At 50.7% G+C, this 16,408-nt stretch overlaps 1 protein-coding gene and 1 pseudogene across 1 annotated transcript in view; one reads left to right on the forward strand and one right to left on the reverse strand.

Moving 5' to 3' along the window:
* Positions 1–16,408, reverse strand: part of LOC144138817 (uncharacterized) — a 238,162-nt gene that overhangs the window by 58,155 nt on the left and 163,599 nt on the right. The gene's annotated exons all lie outside the window — the stretch shown is intronic.
* LOC144139504 (uncharacterized) lies at positions 3,571–4,721 on the forward strand (annotated as a pseudogene).

Raw genomic sequence — 16,408 nt, forward strand, 5'->3', positions numbered from 1 at the left:
TTAAGGTTATGCGAAAACATAATCTTCATAAGTTTGTTCGTACTATATACTTCCACTTAACCCGTTGATAGATGCTCCCAATTAAAATGTGGCAAATTAAGGTCACCAGCCCTAATTAGCCTTGCATTTTCATTTACACGCGAGTTTAAAAAACAAATCAAGTCATTCATAAATTTTGGTGAAGTGGAGGGTGGCTTATATACAGCCCCTATCAATTACACCTTGTATGCATAGGTAATCCGGCACCATACCATTTCGGGTAGAGTGCAATACAAAGGTATGGTACTTATAGTTCTTTTCACAATGATAGCCACTCCACCACCTCTAGTATCTCGATCCCATTTGAACCATTTGTAAGCGAGTGGAAAAATGCTACTGTCATTAATTTTATTATGCAACCACTTCTCAGTTAAGAGCAATACATCAGGGTTTTAGGAAATTAACAAATGTTCCAGATAAGCTGTTTTGTTAGGGATGCTGCGTGCGTTCAAAGGTATAATTATAAGCTATGACTCCGGCGAATTGCTTTCCGTGCCAGAGTTCTTGCCTGAAGTAGGCGGGCGTTGCTGGTTCTGGCTGGCAGATTTACCCTTTCGTCCCTTTGGACCAGTCTTATCTTGTTCCGTCCGGAACAGGCAACCAGGCCTCTCAAGCTTGGACGTTCCTTGGTTTGCCTATAAGTGGCGTAAAAATCGACACCAACCTACAGTGGCAGTTTTCAAAATCAAGTCTACCAGACGGCGCAACCGAGAGGTTACTTTTGGTAGAGAATACAAAACATTCATTTCGTGACTCAGAGAGCCAACAAAGTTCGCTTACAATGTGCTGTTTAAAAAGATTATTAACAAGTTCCGCATCAAACATCTGTTGAGCAAAATGTACGCAACTTTTTATGAACAGCCGACTGGCGCACCACCTCGCTTGTGAATTCGCAACCACAAAGCCGCCAATTCGCAACCACAAAGCCAAGCTAAGCCAAGCTGGATTGCGCTTAACTTATTCTCTGCTGCCTTGTCAAATCTAGTTTTCTTGAGTATTTCTGCGCTGTGAACATGCAGTAAGTGTGATACGTGCCACCGGGAAGGATCATTGACCCGCGTAAGCCTGTTGGAGCCCGTGTTAGCGGGGCCGCTGTACTGCCGCTTCGACTTGTTGTGATGGCGCATCTAGGCCTATAGCCAGGCTGCGCCTCCTCTTGCCATTGGCATCACTCTTCGTTTTACGGGCTCGCCTCGGTCCAGACCTCGCCAAACGTATGTGTTGCTCCTCACGACGGATGCGCCCGTTTGAGCGTGCTCGCCACTACAAGTCTGTCTCGCGCGCTGTGCACGGAGTTGATTCCCACCACCTCGCTGAAGCATCGCCCCAAGGTATGCCGCCACATGTGCGCACCCCTTCCTGGCCGCCCGACAGTCACGTTGTGCCTCTTGCTCGCTGGAGACATTGCGATCAATCCCGGCCCCAAGCGCACGTCGCCACGTCCTACTTGCAGCCGCTGCGAAAAGGTTGTGTATGACAACGTCGAAGCTCTCCAATGTGATGGCTGCGGAAGGCGGGCACATCGCATGTGCGAACTGATGACGCTCGCTGTATACCGCCGCCTTTCATCGTCGACTGAGTGCTGGTTGTGTGCCCTTCGTTCGAAATCTTAGCGCAAGTGAACGAGTTGTTATGGCAAAAAAAAATGTCACGAAAGCAACGTACAATTGCAGCGATCGAAATGAAATGATGTCCTGGCCCCTGTAAACTTGCGGATGTCAATAAACGATTGGTTCTCACTTGCTGCTCACTGTGGTCTGTGCCAGTCGAGGCCATCTGGTCACCTGATGTAACATCACTTCACTAGCACGGCGCAAGTAAACACGCGGCCAGCGTGCCAGCCAGCAACCAGCAGGAGCAGCGAGCCGGCGGCTGCCGTGCGAGAGCAGCCATGTTATTAAGGAGCTCAAGCGGCCTGTGCAAAAAGCATCCGTCATGTTTACAAAGCCTTGTTTCAGCGGCACCAAGCGGGCTCCCTCGGTAGTTCACGACGCCGCCGCTACGATTTTTCTGGCACTACAGGCAAAGCTAGACCTGTGCTTCTCTAAAATCCTCCCTGTTCTTTGAGGCAACGTTCATTTTTTTCTTGATCCCAGACGTAGCTGCGATTGCCGATCTTGAGTTTATCATGTAGCAGTTTCACTTTACCACCAGTTGCTTTTTCAGATGCACTGCTTTGCCAAAGCTTTTTTCTAACTTCAACAGTATCTTTTGCGTAGTCTTGACTTATGATTATCGAGCTTCCTTTCAGCTTGCCCCAGTTCTGCAACACACGGTCTCTTTCTCGTGAGTCATAAAAGTGCATGATTACCGGCCTATTACTCCCCGTTTTTTTGCCAAGACGATAAATTTTCTCGTTTCTGTTAACTTGCACTCCCAAGGTTTCTGGATTACAGCTTTTTTAGGTCCTCGTCTGATTCGTCCTTGTCTTCCTTGATACCATAAACCAAGATAATAGTATACAGGATTCTGTTTTGATATTGTACCAACTTTTCTGCCTGTTGCCGTACAAGAGATTCGAAATTTCTTACTCACGTCTCGAATAATATCAAGCACGGCGTTCTATTTTTCACATGTAGCATTCACCCCGGTCATATCGGCTCCAAGTGCGTCTAATTTACCTTCTGATATAGCCTGGTTATCAAGAATTTGTTTCAACATATCCCGACAGCAGCAGTGACATTACCAAAGACAACGAATCAACAACACAAGTCATGTAATCTTGAGGGCACGGCGGGACTCATAAGAAACGGTTGTCACTTCTATAGGTTGCAACATTAGGCACGTAGCGAACCCGCAACAGCAGTAGTGCCGGCTTAGACATGTTGTCACCAGGCCAGGTGCCGCGCCCTCTGAAGCTGCCCGCGTCACTAGGCTCCTTTTGTAGTCGATCCGCTGGTGACGTCACCGTCCGCGACGAAAGAAGATCCACGGGCAGTTGATCACCAGCCGCGATGTCTTGATAAGGCTCGAAGAAAAGCGGTGCTTCATCCGTACTGCAGGTCGATGCGGCTTTGAAACTCCAGTGCAAAACCTGCAACAGCAGTAGTTCCAGCTTAGACGTGTTGTCGCCAGGGCAGGTGCCGCGCCCTCTGAAGCTGCTCGCACCGCTTGGCTCCTTTTGTAGTCGATCCGCTAGTGACGTCACTGTCCGCGACGAAAGAAGATCTACGGGAAGTTGATCCCTAGCAGCGATGTCTTGATAAGGCTCGAAGAGAAGCGGTGCTTCATCCGTATTGCAGGTCGATGCGGCCTAGAAAATGCAAGGTAAAACCTCCAACAGCAGTAGTGCTGGCCATGGTGTTAGATAGTTAAGGTGACTGAACGCGCGGCTCCCCCAAAGGAGCGGGCGCATCGAGTTAACGACCGTAGTTCGCGCGCCTTCCGAGAGAGAGAGGTGGCGCACTGCGGGCCATTAGCGGGCCGCGGTCGCTGCAAGTTTCTCCTCTCGCGCGCGTGCGTTTCACTGTTGGTCGTAGTGAATTCTCAGGTGTCGTGTTTTCGACTTGTCAACACATATGTCTTTCTACAATGGGAAGAAAGTGCTTTGTACCACGGTGTAATACCGGTTACAAGTCCTGCCAGCAAAAGTTTTCTGTTTTCGGCCCCGAAAGACGAAGCTCGCCTGAAACTTTGGAGACATGCCATTCCGCGGAAGGATCGGATTTTTCAAGCGTCGGACCACGTGTGCGAGCGACATTTCAAGCCCCGCTTCATCTCAAAGACCTGGACGGCTGAGTACAACGGGAACGTCCTTGTGAGTACCCCACGTCGAGCATGCCTATCTGACGACGCAGTGCCGTCGATATTTCCTGATTGTCCAGCACACCTCTCCAAAGTGGTAAAACATCGGAAGAGACCAGCGGTCAGGCAGCCTGCCGACGTTCCTAGGCAAAAGCGCCTTCATCGGGCTGATAGGACCGAGAATGCTAAAGAAGCAGTTGATCCCAAGGACAGTGACCTTGATCATGCAGGACCTTCATCCAGTGAAAGCACCGATGCGGCTCCCTTCGATGTTGGCGCTCCGGAAGTCATTCCGTCAGCCGAGGGGTCTCGTCAACAAGTTTTTAACAACTTGTTCGAGCTATCAGCCTCCGTAGTTCTTCCGTCTATATCATGGGGCTATCACAGGCGGGACACGGATGGAATCCGAAACGTTGGTTTTACAGAGATGCAGTGGAGCACAAGTCCAAAGCTGCGCGGACTGGGCACACACGCCGCCACTAATGCGGAGACCAGTCATTTGGTCACAACAAAGGTTGTTGACATTGACCAGAACATGCAGGTGTCTGTAGCTGTGATGGGAAGGCGCGTATCAGCCGATGCGTTTAACATCCGGGATGACGTTACTACAACGGAAGATGTCAAGACGTTTCTGCAAAGCTTGCATGAGATGCCCATCTGTGGCGGAGGGCCAAAGACAAGTGTGTATCCGCTGGCACATCCAGAGAGCGCATCTGTCGATGTATGCAATCGGTGGCGACACAAAAAGTGCCCCCTTCTTGTTCTTGGGAACAACAGCACATGCAAGTGGTGCTCAAGTTTATCTGACACACTCCGTATTCGTCAGAAGAGGGAGATGGACAAAAGAAGTGGAACCAAACCGACCAAGCGCTTTCGTTTCTCATCTGTACCAAATAGTGACAGAATGCTTGCTTTCCGCAGAGCAAGGAATGCGCTGAAAAGGTTCAAAGAACGCCTGTTGAAACGTTTGAAGGTTCTTAGTGAAGAGCTGAAGCAGGCCCAAGCAAAGATGCAAAGCATGTCTACGGAAGTGCTTAACGAAAATCTGGGGGCACTGAAGCTGCCTGCACCTCAAGTGGAATAATTTAAGGAATGTGTGTCGGCTGCCAAATGCCGAAGCAAGAAGAGCAGACGATACACTGAGCATTGGATTTTGATATGCTTGCTTTTGCATATTAGAAGCCCATCTGGGTACTCTTTTCTACGCGACAATGAGATCTTGCCGCTACCTTGTGTGACCACGGTACGGAAATACCTGTCAATGCTTCGGGTCAAATGTGGATTTGACACTCGTTTTTTTTCGGCCTTCAAGAAGAAGATAGCCACAAAGTCATGCTCGGAGCGTCATGGCATATTGGTTTTCGATGAAATTCAAGTAAGGAAAGAGATGAGAGTAAGCGCTAAGAAAATGACGTATGCAGGATTTGCGGACTTTGGTGAAGCGGCAAACTCTTCGGATGAACTTGCGGATCATGGACTGGTCTTCACCTTTCGTGCGTTCGGTGATAGTTACTCTCAGCCAGTCGCTGTGTTCGCAAGCAAAGTACCAACAAGAGGGACAGTTCTCGCACAGCTAGTAGTGAAAGCTATTGTGCTGCTTGAGGATGCAGGAGTATTCGTCGATGCAATTGTGTGTGATGGTGCTGCAACCAACAGGGCCATGTGGAAGCAGTTCTGTGTAAGTGGAGAACTAACCTGCACAAGAAACTCGTTCGTTCACCCTTTGGACGATAAGCACAGTGTTTATGTGTTTTCTGATGCACCACATTTGGTCAAATGTGTAAGAAACCGCCTCCTGAAACAGAAGGTGTTGCGGACTAACGTGGGGCGCGTAATGTGGGCACACTACGACAAGCTGTATGTTGAGGACACCAAGCTTCCTGGCTACCTGAGGGGTTGTCCAAAACTCACTTTTTCCCACATGAACCCATCTAACACACAGAAAATGAGAATCAAACTGGACACGCAAGTGTTCAGCAGGAGTGTAGCTAAGGGCCTTGAGTACTACTCGAGCAGAGGAGTGTAAGGTCTGCAAGATGTGAAAGCCACTGTGGATTTTACGCTAAGAATGAATGACTTGTTTGATGCACTTAACCGAAGTCATCCAAAGGAGGGACTGAGGCTAGGCGGTAAAGATTTGAGGGTGCTAGCTTCCTCTCTGCATTGGTTGAACACGTGGGAGAGGGAGCTTGTTTCTGGCACAATATCACGTCAGGACTTTTTGACAGAGTCAACAGCTGAGGGATTGCGTGTGACAATCCTGTCTGCAATTGAGCTTTCAAAATATCTTCTTGAGACTTGTGGTTTTAAGTACGTTCTAACAGCCAAGTTTAATCAGGATGTGCTCGAGAGATTTTTTGGAATAATTCGCCAAGCTGCTGGTCAGAACGAGCATCCGTCGATGCCGACTTTCTTACAGCTTTACAACATGCTGTACATATACAGCCTAATTAAGCCGCCCAAATTCGGGAATTTTGAGGTCCAGAACGCAAACGAACCCCAATTTCTGGCGCTCTTGGATTTCACATCAGCTTTTCAAGTGGATTGCGAACAGGAAACTAAACTTGAGGAGCTGAAGCGAAAGCTTGATGGTCTGGTTGACGCAGATGTAGAGTGCGAAGATGCGTTTGCTCATGTGTTCACAAGTGCGAGTGTGGAAGATCCTATTGTTTATTATGTGACAGGGTATTTGTGTAGGAAACTTCTGAGGCACACGGTTTGCTCACAATGTAAGCTGGGGCTTGTCTCACAGACGACAACCTCAGAAAAGCCCGAATCTGCTTTTGTAAACTGCAAGACTCGTGGAAACCTGCTGCACCCTACTACCAACGTATTTAATCTGGTTTGCGCCACAGAAACTTGCTTTCAGAAGCACTCTGCGAGCAAGTTTGCTTACGAGCAAACTCTGGATGAGGTGATGGACAACTTTCATTTCTCATTTCCGTGTGCCGCTCACAAGACCGACATAATCGCCCAGATATTGCATTATTATATCTCAATGAGAATGAGGCAGTACTGCAAACAAAAAGCGCACGAAAGGGCAAACAAAACACGAGAGCTCAGAAAGAAATCTAAGCTGGTGTAATGCCCAATTTCCGTACTGGTGACTGATTATTCGTTGCTGTTTTGGGGGTTTTACGTGCCAAGAACACCTTATGTATATGAGGCACGCCTTTCTTTATTTCTTTCATTTACCTCAGTCCACTGCTGTAAATAGTTCAATAAAACTTGTATTCACTTGTTTTCTTTATTTCTGATATTGTGCTGGAACAGCAAGAATAGGAATGATTTAGCCTGCTTCACCGGCTGCAGAAATCAAGCTAGGAGAGTGCGTACCAACGATACCTCGCTACAGCGAAGATTAAAGGCTTACTTGGATTTCACTCATATACAACACGTTCTTGAAACACTCGTAATTAACCGCAATGCTGACGTTTGCGTTCGGTAGGAATCCTAGATTTCCATTGCATTGCGAACACGCGCTATGTTAGGACTGATCGCGCCTTAAGCGACTAACTTCCTGAAAAGCAGACAACACTTGAACAATTCTGTTCGCAATACATTTCACTGCTACTCTTGTCTTATTTGAACCAAGTTCAATGAACTGGCCGGCCCGCTAGATTGTGTTCATTTTTCACGCGCTCGAACCCGCGCCGCGCCTTCCTCGCAGCGGCCCGCAGCCGCCGGAGCGGCCCGCTATGGCCCGCAGTGCGCCAGCGCCATCTGTCACGGCAATCGGAAATGCGGGCGTTAACTCCCCGCGCCGGCTGCCTCCGTCGGCTCACCTCTCTTTATCTAACACCATGGTGCTGGCTTAGACACGTTGTCGCCATGCCAGGTGGCGTGCCCTCAACTTGACCCTCAATTCCTGTGAGGACCACCAAAAAACCACCTTTATTTAAATACAGATATTCCTTTCCGAAATTTGTGAAAAAATATGAGGGATTTGTTTGCTTCCAGCGAACCATGCTCTTTACGACGGACACAACTATCAGGAGAACCAAGCTCTCGTGTCTGTCCACAACAGCGCTGGTGTCATTACTGCTCCTCGATAGTAATAAGTGTTCTTCAGGCTTTCACGCGGAAGCAGGGTAAGCTGGCTATAAATATTTCCAGGGGCAGTGCACGGTTTGCTGATTTTTTGTGGCGTCACAGCATGATGGCACTAAAATATTTTTGCCTTGGCCTGAAGACCATATATTTTATTGTTGTTTGTCAAACCTTCATTCCGATTTTTCTAGCTTAAAAGTGTGACTGTTTCTTTACTTTTGCATCGATCATAAAACTTTCAACCAATTGTCGATGGGGCATTGTGAGTGAATAATCCGGACGCGGTTGTTGTTCCCCGAGGAAGCCCTAATTCTTACCAAAGTTAAGATTACCGATAGGTCAGCCGGTCAGCTTCGACCTTGAATCAAACCACCACCTGCCACGGTGGCTGAGCGGCCTTGTGCTGCTGGCCTTGTGTTGCCAAGACAAACGACGCATGGTTAATTCCGCCGGAGCTGGCTCTCTATCATCGGTAAACTAAAATCAACATATTCGGCGTGTTCACATTTCGGGACACGTAAAGGTACCCAGATGGTCAGAATTATTCAGAAGCCCTCTACTAATGCGGGTATTATAGGCCAGCTGTAACTAGCGTGAAGTAACCCTTATGAAAAAATGTGGTCTGCATTCCAGGCCCGGCGGCTCACGAGGACGAGGAGAGCAAGTGTACCCGACGACCATCTTTATTATGAATGCTATAATCAGAAAAGCGCAACAAGATAACTCTTGCAACAAACAAAAATCTACTAGGAATGAGAGAGTTTTCCACGTTTCGAACAGTTAATGGAGTTTCTCCCTATTCGAACGCTTCGATCCGAATGTAGGTATTTGATATTTTCGAATTATTCGGAGCTCCCGAATCAGCAGCCAAAACCCAAGCATTTTGGCAAAGCCATCGAAGATTTCTTTCCACCTTGTGGCAAGACCCCGCCAGCGCGAAAATTTCCACTATCAGTAAGTACCGACTTCTTTCCTTGACCAGTCGTTCGGCGAGCCCACTGCCTTCATCGTACTTTACGTTCAAAGGAGGCCCTTCCAAAGGAAACCGCGGCCCACATAGCGGCACCAGTCAGGTGCCATTGTAAAGATGGTTCATTACGGATTTAGTAAAACACTGTTCAAAATCACAGCCTGTATTTTGGTATCTGCTTTGGGCGCACCTGCAGCTTTGCCTAAATGAGGTGTGTGTAAAGTTGCGATCAATTGTTCATCGCTACAAGAAATGCGCACATGCGCGTGCACCCCTTATGGACATCCACAAAGACATGGAGGCGCCCTAAGCACGAAGTGGTCCAAGATGTCCCCGGCCACTGGAACAGCAAGTATGCGATGATAGTAAGAGTGGTCGAAATCCGTGGCCGAATTCTACTCGAACTCCGTAAGGTTGATGAAAACAACTTGACTTGAAAGGAGTTTAAAATATTAGCAGCAGTAGCTGTAACCGTATTGCAACTCCTGTACTAAGCAATCGCGATGCTGAGCGCACACCGCAACTCCACACTCTCCAAAATGATACATCTCGTTCATTGCACAGAAGTAACTCTGCGTGAGCACATCTACGAAGGAGATGAAGCAGCATAGTTTTCAAGGTGCCTTCTGCGCAGCTTGGAAACATGGTCTCTCACCTATAAATGGCACCTGTCCCGGCAAAGTCCAGGCTAGAGGACCGTGGCTAAAAAGAAGTTTGTTTTCTCGAAGAAATTGAAAAAATGTTGACAAAAGCAATGCTCGCATCTGCAGCAGATGAACTGAAGCCAGCCCCAGAAGACTGTGGCCAGGCAGCCTCTTTGCCAGACGTGGAGAAGCCCCCGGCGGACCTAACGTCTGGCGTAGGGTAGCAGAGTGTACACGACAATGTTCTGCCACAAGCGACAGACTGCTACGGCGCCCCTGTTCTCCCACAGCGTAAAAACCCTCAGTATTTGTAGCGGAGTCACGGCAGCCAGCTTTAGCAAGCGCTGGCCACGACTTTAACCAGCCGCGACTTTACCTTTCCATTGCTTCGAAACAGGCGAGGGGTGAGAGGCTCCTCTCGAGATCAGGAAATGTCAGGAGTCGCCGTGAGGAGGGTATCCCAAGCATTTGGAGCAAATTGAATTTCGTCACGAAAAGTCGTGAGTACAATAAAAAAGCTGTGTATTTACTTTCTGAATAAATACTCAACTGGTAATATTTTCACAAAAGGTGTGTCCACGTGAGTTGTAATACTTACCCCGTTATTCTGAGTACCTCCTCCACCCGAGCCTCTAGTGGAGGAGGCCGTTGGAAGGGATTTCATCACGCATAAGCGTTGCTGAATCCTCCCCTCATGCGAGTGGAGGGAGTAAATGGGGTGGACGAGGGACTCAGCATACGGCCCTTAGTCGGGTCACAATTTGCTGTTTTTTTTCTAATTGGTGCTGTGTGCTAATCAGACAAATAAACTCAAATATACTTGTCAATATTATTATTCACTTCAAATTCGCTTCTTATCTCACGTTGACTATTTTTGCATGCACAAACTTTACACTACACCTTCTCGAGAATAACACGCGAGAGTAGTTACGCAGCATTAGAGGGAGCAACAACGCACCAAAATAAACGGAGATATTCCGCCGTTTATGCTGGCGCGGAACGTGCAGGTTTCTCTGGGCTGGACGAAATGGTTTCCTGGTCCGCGTACGTCAACAGCACCCAAAGTGCAAATTCTTTCGCCACCAATGCAGGTGATACGATCATAATTGAGTAATCATTTTGCATGTCTGTCAGTTGACTCCATAGAGACTGGCGGTGGATAGTGACAGAGAGAGAGAAAAGACCTTTATTCGGCCGACGTTACAGGCCGAGCATGTCCACCGCCTGGGCGACCAGTCTGCGCTGTTCTTCTTCTCCTTCAGAGCCAAGCCAGTCGGTCCAGGTGGTGATGGAAAGGGATGGGGAGGGATAGGAGTCGGATAGCTGAGCCACCGGGCAGTAGAATAAACAATGAGGTAGATCAGCGTAGGCAGTGGGGCAGTTGGGACAAGAGGGGTGAGACCTATAGCGATAGAGGAAAAGGCGGGAGGGAGTGATCAGGGCATTCATTTGGATGTGCCGGAGGAGCCGAGCCTCCGTTACGGTGAGTGATGGGTGAGGAGGCGGGTAGAGGCGTTTGTGACGACGGAGCTGAAGGTAGACCTCCTTGATGGTACGGCGAAGGGAGAGCCTCGCACCGTCCTCCGAGGGCCCGGGCCAGGGGATCAACGGTGCCCGGTGAAGAGTTTCGCGGGCGAGTTGATGCGCCAACTCATTGCCGTCAATCCCGGAATGTCCAGGGGCCCAACGGAGGAAAACGATGGATGGCTGTAGAGCGGAGACCGCTCGTTCGACCTCCTGTTGAAGGATAGAAGGTAGTGAGCGATTTTGTATCTGTATAATAGCGGCGTGATAGTCAGAAAAGACTGTGTATTCGGGGACGGGGGGAGAGAGGCAAAGGACTGAAGGGCATGGGCAATGGCGAGAACCTCAAGAGACATTGCTTCCGGAGGGTGAAGGTACGGGCCGCTAGTGTGGGTTTCTGCTTCAGCAAGGTGAGGGTGGTACAGAATGTAACCGCACGAGCCTCGAGGCGCCACAAAGGAGGCATCTGTGTAAGCAATTCCCTGGGTCGCGAAAAGAGGAGAATGATGCTGCGCGGCCGCATGACGACGACCTGCATAAAGGACAGGGGACATGTTTGACAGGAGAGGGAGAATACGAATGTTGGGCGCCGAAATTGCGTCGGGGGGATTAATGGGGGAGACGGGAATCGGAGATATGCCCGCCTGAACCAGTAACCATTGACCTTGACGGGTAAGGGAGAGCCGAGAAATCTGGAAATCTCGATGGAGATTGAGGAGAGAGCGAAGGGAATGAAAAAGGCCCGTGGCAAAAAGCTTATCTGTAGAAGTGGTGATAGGGAGGTTCAGTGCTGCTTTGTAGAGTCCCACTAAGGCGACCTCAAGGGTATTGAGTTGAGTGTTGGTGAAGGAGATGTAAGGGATAAAGTATAAGAAGTTGTTGAGCGCGAGGGCGTGAGCAACCCTGCAGACCCGCCCGTCGAGTGAGCGCGAGGGCGTGTTGAGCGCGAGGGCGTGAGCAACCCTGCGTGAAGACCCGCCCGTCGAGTGACCACACGACGTAGAAGGTGGGTTACCGAGTGGCAGGTCGCGACGGCGCTGTGTAGGGCTTGTATGTTCTTGGCTGCATGCAAAGGAAAACCAAGAACCTTGCATTTGGTGACGGCAGGAATGGGAGAACCAGAAATATGGAGAGAGATGAGGGAATTGTGGGCCCGCTGGTAAGAGGAACGGTTGAGAAGGAGAAGCTCGGACTTTTCTGGAGCAGGGGAAAGACCAACAGCGGTGAGAAAAGAGTCGATGAGATCCAAGCCACGTTGCAGTGTGCTCTGCACATGGCCCGGAGAGCCAGATGAACACCAAAGGGTGATGTCGTCGGCGTACAAAATGTGATGAAGATCAGGGATTTCAGATAGTTGGGAAGCCAGAGGAGTCATAGCAATATTGAAAAGGGTGGGTGAAAGAACAGCACCCTGAGGAGTGCCTCGAGTGATGTGGTGGGGGTCGGACAGATGAGAGTCGACTTGAAAGCGAGCCACTCGGTGAGAGAGGAAGGAGCGGAGATAGGAGTACATGCGGGAGCCGCAGGACATTGCGGCAAGCTGTGCCAGGATATGGTCATGGCACACACCGTCAAAGGCTTTACGGACATCGACGGTCACCAGAGCGTGGATTTGGGTGGGGGTGGAAGAGAGAAAGGTGTGCTGGAGAAGCAAAAACATATCCTGAGCACCGACACGGCGACGGAATCCGATGAGAGTATGAGGGAAGAAGTCCCTCTTTTCGAGAAATTCCGAGAGGCGAGTCAGAGCCATACGCTCAAGGGTCTTACCAACGCATGAGGTTAAGGATATAAGCAGAAGGTTAGCGATGGAAGAAGGTTTTCCAAGTTTGGGAATCATGGTAATAAGGGAAGACGTCCAGGAGCTAGGTCGGCTGACACTGTCCCAAGCTTGAATACAAATCTGGAGGAGGAACTCTTTCGCATTGTCGGGGAGGTTGCGGAAAGCCGTGTATGTGATGGCGTCTTCTCCAGGAGCAGAACGCTTAGCATTTCCAACCAGGGCCGCCTCGAGCTCCCGCAGAGTGAAAGGGCGGTCCAGATCAGAATTAGGTTCACCTGAGTAGTCCATATAGCTAGGAGTAAGAGGGGGCGGGAGATAAAGAGAGGCTAGTTGGTTGAAGAGATCGGAGGCTGTTCCTTGAGCAAGAGCTTTAGCTAAAGTGGGAGCAAGCGTGGGCTTAGTGCCTAGGAGAGATTTAAAAAGAGACCATGTCGATCGTGAGTGCAAAGCAGAGTCAAGATTGTCGCAGAGAGCACTCCATCGAGAATGTTCGAGGGAAGCGCAGTGGGCAACAATCTCGTCTCGTGGAGCAGCGATTCTGGAAGCGAGCTGAGTATTTTGGGGTTGGGAGCGGAAGGAGCGCTGCAGTCGTTTACGCCGGCGCCATAAACAGAGAAAGTGAGGGTCAGGGTGTTGGATTGGATGACGGATGCGAGCACGACGACTGCTGCTCGTAAGCGCGGCGGCAATGCCCGACGTCCAGTTCTCATACGACTCAAAAGAGTGGGAGGCCAGAGCCGTGCGGAAGGCGTCCCAGTCAATGTGAGTGACGAGGCGACGTCGCGGGATGTGGGAAACGGATATGGAAAGATGAATCAGAAAATGGTCGCTGAGGAGGTTTTCCGCTGTGACCCACCACTGAACTGAAAGGGGCCCCCGAGAGAAAGTAAGGTGGGGTGTCGTGGGCCGCTGTGAGGTAGTGCCGGCTCTGGTAGGGGAGCCCGGAGTATTAAGAAGGGTGAGGTGGCGTTCCTGTACAAGACAGTGGAGAAGGCGGCCAGGTTTGAGGGTCTGCGGGTAGCCCCAAAGAGTGTGGGGTGCATTGAAGTCACCCCCAAGGATTAGATTGGTGGTGGACGGAAGTGAGTGAAGGAACTTGCCTAGCGCACTGAATAAAGAGGAAGTTACAGGCGGGTTGTAGAAAGAGAGAAGTGCCAGTGAGATTTTAGAAGAAGGATCGTAATAGACCACGCCGACTAAATATTTGAGAAGGGTACAGGGTATGTCCAGTGGTTCCACGAGCATGTCGCCACGCACATAAATGGATGCTAGCGGCGTGCTTGTAGCGGCATGATGGGCGCGGTAACCTGGGATGGCACTAGTGGCACGGGCCTCTTGTATCAAAAGAAAATGAGGGAGAAAATGGCGGTTGAGGAGGTACTGATGGAGAGGCGTCTTATTATTGCGTACGTTTCGGCCGTTCCACTGCACCACCTCCAAACCCTCAGCACTGGACATCTAGGTAGCGGTGGATGTATAAGGACGGTCCTTTTTCTTAGCCGGGGGGAGTGATTCTTGTAAAGAAATAGCAATGGAACCAAAGGACTTAAGTTGCTCGGATTGGGCATTCGGCGCGGTAAGAACTTTGAGGATGGAGGTTTCGAGCTGAACCAATCGAGTGTGCTGGGCGGTGGACGTGCTTTCGACTAAGTCTGCCAAAGGCAAGAGTTGGGTTGCAAAGGGAGCTGTGGTGAACGTGGCAAGGTGCTGATTGAGCTGCGCAAGTTGGGAGGTAAGACAGGTGGTGGTTGCTTGGAGTGTTTCGGTGAGAGACTGAATCTGCTGTTGCAATTCCTGGGAAACGCGCTGCTGCTCACGCAGCTGGCGTTCGAGCATCGCGAGTCGGAGGTCGAAAGAGTGACGGTTCTCCTCATTCAAGGACGGTGAGGGTGTAGCATTGGAGGAAGCGGGCGGTGGCACCGACGGTCCTTTCAGTTTAGCAGCGTACGAGCCCGGTTGGGATGTGACCGGTGAGTCAGATGCAGGTTTAGAGGACGGAAGGCAAGGGGTGTCCTGCGTGACCCGGCGCAAAGCTATGCGGCGTTCAAACGCAGCTTTAGCACATGCGCGTTGCTTTTCGAGAAGGAAGGGGCAGGTAGGGTGAAGAGAGGGGTGAGTGTTCACCTTGCAATGAATGCACCAGGGCTGAGAGCATACGTGGGTGCTAGGGTCAGGTGGTAGAGGGGCAGCACAATGGCGGCACTTGGCCGGAGCACAATGCTGCGGGCACTGGTGATCCCGGTGTACCAGAGCGAGACAGCGGGTACATGTGGGAGGTTTAGGCTTGTGGGGGCGATACCAAAAAACAACACGTTTGAAATATACGAAGCGGGGGATTACGGTGCCAGCAAAAGTAATGAGAACTGATTGGGTGCTACCCATCATGCGTGCAGCAAGAATATCGGTGGTATACGACTCTAGTCCCTGCATAATCTGAGGAGGAGTGAAATGGCCGCCGACGTTATGTGTGACACCAAGGCAGGAGATGGGAGGGCTGCGAGCATAAGGTTTGATGCTGATGGTCTTACCATGAAGCCGAACGTGAGAGAGAGAGAGTAGGGGGTGAGCGGTAAGGGGGAGTGAGTTTTCAGAAACACAAGGCTCTGAGTGGGCTTCGCCTGGAGGGTGATTTCTTCACCTGTCTGGGAGGAAAGTTGTGCAGCAGAGGCAATAGCGGTGAGCAAGTCGTACAGAGGTAGCTTGGGAGTAAGGGTGCCTGGAGGAAGTTGGATGCCGACAGTGATCAGTTCGGTGCGGGATCGGGCGGTAGAAGCTGGTTTACGGGCGGAGCCAAAAGTGGTCCAGGCGTTTTCCGAAGATTGCGTTGTAGCGTCATCTCCTGGCGGCTGAGTGAGATCCATTTCGGCCGACGCGTCTTCAGTCGGAGGCACGGCGGGCTTAATCGAATGTTCTTGTCTATCATAGGACGAGGCAGCACTACGTAAGGACTGGGTAACGAAACACACGGTAGAAGGTGTAGCTATGAAAGGTCCAGTACCGGCGGCAGCGTCCAGCGGCGACGCGGTTGGTGGGGGAGGAGGGCTCTTGACTTGTTCCGCGGCCAAGGTCATCGTCGCAGACGCTATAGCGGCGCAATCTGCGGTGAGGAACGCAGACGCGCGCAACGGGGCCGTCGGCCCTGCGCTGTCGGCGCCACTCACAGCGTTCGGAGCAGGCATCGCGGCGTTTGCAGAGACGACTTCAAGATTTTGGCTTGCGGGGTCGGCCACAGCGCTGAGTGTGATGGGAGAAGGTGCAGCAGCATCGGAGGCAGGAGGTTGGAAGAACGGCGAAGCGTCGGTGGTGATCGGCTGTAGGGGCCTGGTGCTGTCTTGCATTCCCGGAGTGCCAGGGCGACGCTTTAGTCTTAGCGAGGCGACGCGGTGCTTCGGACTTTTGAATAGGCCTGGGGGGCACCCCGTCGTCGGACCGGGACCCCGATGGTGGCTGGATGATCCTGAAGGCTTCGTGAAACGAAGGGTAATAACTGCGCGGGCGGGCAAGGCCCTCAGCAAAAGCAGGGGCAAAGAAAAACGGAGCACGATATGCGGCTATGAAACCTGGACTGCGCCACCTAGCGGCCGTGGATAGTGAGAAGTCCATGTTGTAGTGTTTGAATTTTGGTAGCGTCAATCCGTCGTAACTCGGATGGTG

This window comes from Haemaphysalis longicornis, unplaced genomic scaffold (genome assembly GCF_048455015.1).
Source record: "Haemaphysalis longicornis isolate Haplotype H1 unplaced genomic scaffold, Haemaphysalis longicornis Haplotype H1 scaffold_5, whole genome shotgun sequence".
Taxonomy (NCBI): Eukaryota; Metazoa; Arthropoda; class Arachnida; order Ixodida; family Ixodidae; genus Haemaphysalis; species Haemaphysalis longicornis.